We start from the raw sequence: 3,878 nt of genomic DNA on the forward strand, positions 1-3,878 counted from the left end.
ACACACACACACACACTCATTTGAGTCATCTCTATCAGCATATGACTCTTAATCACATGGAAAACGGTCAGCAGCATATATGGCATATTCAGTTTTGTAAGTATCTTGTGGACTAAACAAATAATAAAATGTTGCAGTATTAGAAAAGGTCAAACACCTGGAGTCAAAGTGTACTGATAGAGAGTGTCACATATACTGAAGTGGTTGAAGTACTTTTCCCAAATACTTCATGGAGTCCAAGCATTTATCTTTAGTTTATGTGGGTTCAGAGGTTCTAAATTGGAATTGAAGACGATGTCAGAGTATCCCTTTAAGAAGCCATGGCGTCCCCTGCTCTTAATCTGTGGCGACTGAGGCTTTACTTCATATTTATTCCATTTGTAAAGTCATTTTCTGGGAGATTAGCAACAACAAGAAGCTCAACGCAACCACACCTCTGGTATGCCTCTACTACTACAACAACATTTATTTTGTCTTAAAGTCACCAGCAGCCTTGTAACTTTTTTCCCCAAAACCCAAGATAACTTAAATGTAAAGAGAGAGAAAAAGAGAAATGTTTTGCTTTCTACAGGAATCTCTCTGTCCTGTGTTCCTTATTGCCTTTCTATCTTGTCATTCCATGTTCTTCAATTGACTTTTAACATTTGCCAGCTACCAAAGGCCTCACTGCAGCCCTGCCTTCAGGCCTTTCTTTTCTAAAATAATGTCATGGGACGTGTTTGTAAGTAGTTGGTGTCTAACCTGTTGTAAATAACTCTTAGCAACCAGAATTTGGGGAAAGAAAAAGAAGTTTGGACTCCACCCAAAACACATTTCTGTACCAATCATAATTACTACATCATGCATGCAGTATTTCAAAGGATTGCTTGGACACAATATTTGATAGTACATTTACTTCAAGTGTCATAACATTTAACTTCTGCATGTTGATATTATATTTGATCAGTTGGATGGACTCTAAACATTTCATCCTAACACCAGATGGATATTTTTAGTAGCTGAGACTGCTAAAGCTCACACGTTGTAAAGCAGCATTCTAAATCCTCTAGCATGATGTGATTGAAATCATTTAAAGAGAGTAAAAGTTCACTTTGATTTAGAAGACATTCTGACACGCTATGATCTCCCAGACTGTCCAGACTTCTCTTCATTCTACCTGAGGTGAATCCTATCTACTGCAGGTCAGAGGGTAACTACTCTTAACCTTTCCACACCACTCTTCTTAACTGCCCTTTTAAGGTTTAGATTAGCTCAAAACTGAATTAGTGTGCTTGTCAGGGTTTATAGATAGGATTCTTTTCCAGAGGAACAGGAGCTGTGATTGTGTTTTTGCAAACCAAGCACTGTATGGATTGGCCATTGCATCAGATTGTTGGAAACATAGTTGGCATATACGCAGTTACTGACTGATGTTACCAATGCTACCTCTGTTTTGATGCCAATTTTAAGCCTTTGGTCCCAGAGTGTGCTCACTGGAGACCCAGCGACTTGACAGGCTGAAGTCCTCTGTAAGACCCACATTACTGGGATGTTTCCTCCCTTAAATTAGCTAATGCCGTAGCCTTATTTTCTAGAAACCCAGTCAGCTTTTCTTTGTAGCTCTGAATAAATGGTTAATAAGCATCCAGTTTACCTTTATGACCAATACTCTGTTTCTCTCTGCATTATTCTGCAGCAGATTATTTACTATTTGAAAATGTTTTTTCTTTGTTTTCTGTCAAGCAGATGCTTAATTAGATTTATGTTGTTGAAAATAGTGCCACACAATATTTGAACATTTAGGTAGTGTGGAAAAGAAAAATTGATCACTAGATGGCAGTGAAAGTCATCCAGTACTGTCCTTAGTTTGTGTGGAATAGGCAGCAGCAGGTGATACTGGGATGACTGGAAGCAGTTGGCTAAATCAGCAGCAATATGAGAGAGTAAAGCATCCATCAGCACAAATATCTGGAAAATCTTTATCTGAGTTGTTTAGTTATTTAAACCCCATAAAGCAGATGCAGTCATATCAGTCTGTTAACAAATCAAACATTCAGGCCATAGAAAGCGTTCTCCCATTCCTCTCTTGATCGACGGAGGCTCTGAACATGAACTAGCTTCAAACCACGCACTGACAACTTCTCACAGTCAAGAATGTATCAGCCCACTCAAGTCAACAAGCACAATTTGCAAATCTCAGCCCAAAGACAGGGGTATTCGCAACAGTCTGGCGCACGGGTCTTTTTTTATGCAACCTCTGGGCGAGTTGGGTCCCTCCGGATCACACAGATCGAACAGCCTACCTATGCTAACACCGTTGACGCACTGTGACTCAGGCCGAGTCAGGGCCAGCGATAGTTTCATTCTGTCCTTGTGGTTGCTGTCAGAGAGCCAAGGGTCGCTCGGTGGGGCTGCAGTTAGGCCGGCATGGTGCCAGACGTAGCTGAAAGCTTTATCATGTTTTATTTGGTGCCTAAGTTTGATGAGTGTTTTACTTTTCACCTGGAAAGACAGGATTGCATGTAATTGTGTGTGATTGCATTGACAGCTTTATAAATGGCATCAAAAAGCTGACAAATATCATGAAAAGCTTACAGCAATGAACATATTGAAAAGGTCAATTAATCAAAAAGAATATACCTCTGATTGAAGACCAATGTGTTTTACCTCACTGTATATATGCTTGGTTTGTTTACTCCAAGTTTGCAACTACTCTCTTTTTGTTTCTATGAAATGCTTAAAAATGTTCTTTTTAATGGTACTTTCTGTCAGATGGCATTGTATTGTGTCTGTATTGTGCCCCAGCAGTATACTCTTCCTCCTCTCCCACTGCTCTGTATATGACCTGTTTTGTTCTGCGTGAGCTGTACAGTCAAAGTGCTTTTCAAATGTCTAAGCCCCTGTCTGAGCTCTGGGTACAGTAGCCAGATTTTCTTTTTTTTTTTTTTTTTTTTTTTTTAAACCAAGAAAAAGAAAAAAAAGAAAAAAAGCAGGAGAGAGTTGGAGTGGAAAAGGCTAGAGGTGATGGGACAGACTGATGAATCAGAAACCTCTCAAACTGTCAAAGCCTCCTCACCTCCAAACTGTTGGATTTTTAAGTGTATTATCTAGTCTTTTTTATAATAGTGTGTACAGATGAACGAGACATCAACATAGGAACTAGAGGATTGATAATTATGTTTATTTCTAACATAGCTGGAGTAGAAAATGATGTGAATAAAGAAAGTTTCATTAGACCATTTGTTTTTGGCTGCTTTATTTGTCAGGTCTGGTCATTTAGGTCAGTAGTTTTATAATTCTGCTGTCCAGCAGCTTCCTCAGCCTTTACAATGCCAGTCCTGTCCTTGATGCAGGAACAACTTCTTATCAAAGGTTAGAAAGGGAATGAAATTGTTTATTTTATTTTTGAGATGCTTATCTAGGAAATATTGGTAAATGTTACAAATTAAACACATTTCATGAGACCTTATGAAAATCAACAGACAATTGTGGGTCATTTTTATACACCTGTGTTACGTCTGAAAAGGGCACAACATATTTGAGGACATGGAGGCAAGAATAAGGGTTCAAGAATTACTTTATTTTAAAACTCTTGAACTTTTCTTTTGGTTCATCTGCTTTGATTTTTTGTGTGCTCATCCTTCCTCTGCCTCACTCTGTGCTATGCTGTAGCTAGTGCAGCCTGTTGTGAATGCTTAGTCTAGTTAGCATAGCTACCAATGACGGCAGATAAATGGTTTCCTGTAATGATAGTCATATGTTGTTTCTCCACCATTAGCAGTGAGTGAATGAAGTTGATTGACAGCACTAAGACCCACCTACTGGTTCTGATTAGTTGTTTTGGCTGGAACGTTGCATTACTTTAGCCAGTAGGGAGAAGGTGGAAAAGACTGATTGTT

The 3,878-nt window shown here is 38.9% G+C and overlaps 1 long non-coding RNA gene across 1 annotated transcript in view; it reads right to left on the bottom strand.

Moving 5' to 3' along the window:
* The window catches only part of LOC106942942 (uncharacterized), a 9,489-nt gene extending 6,921 nt beyond the window's left edge, over positions 1 to 2,568 (bottom strand). The window contains exon 1 of the long non-coding RNA XR_001423758.1: positions 3 to 2,568. This is a non-coding gene — a long non-coding RNA (uncharacterized LOC106942942). The remainder of the gene's footprint in view (positions 1 to 2) is intronic.
* Positions 2,569 to 3,878: the final 1,310 nt, after the last annotated feature.

This window comes from Poecilia latipinna, unplaced genomic scaffold (assembly GCF_001443285.1).
Source record: "Poecilia latipinna isolate Pla-1442-1.1 unplaced genomic scaffold, P_latipinna-1.0 Scaffold4705, whole genome shotgun sequence".
NCBI lineage: Eukaryota > Metazoa > Chordata > Actinopteri > Cyprinodontiformes > Poeciliidae > Poecilia > Poecilia latipinna.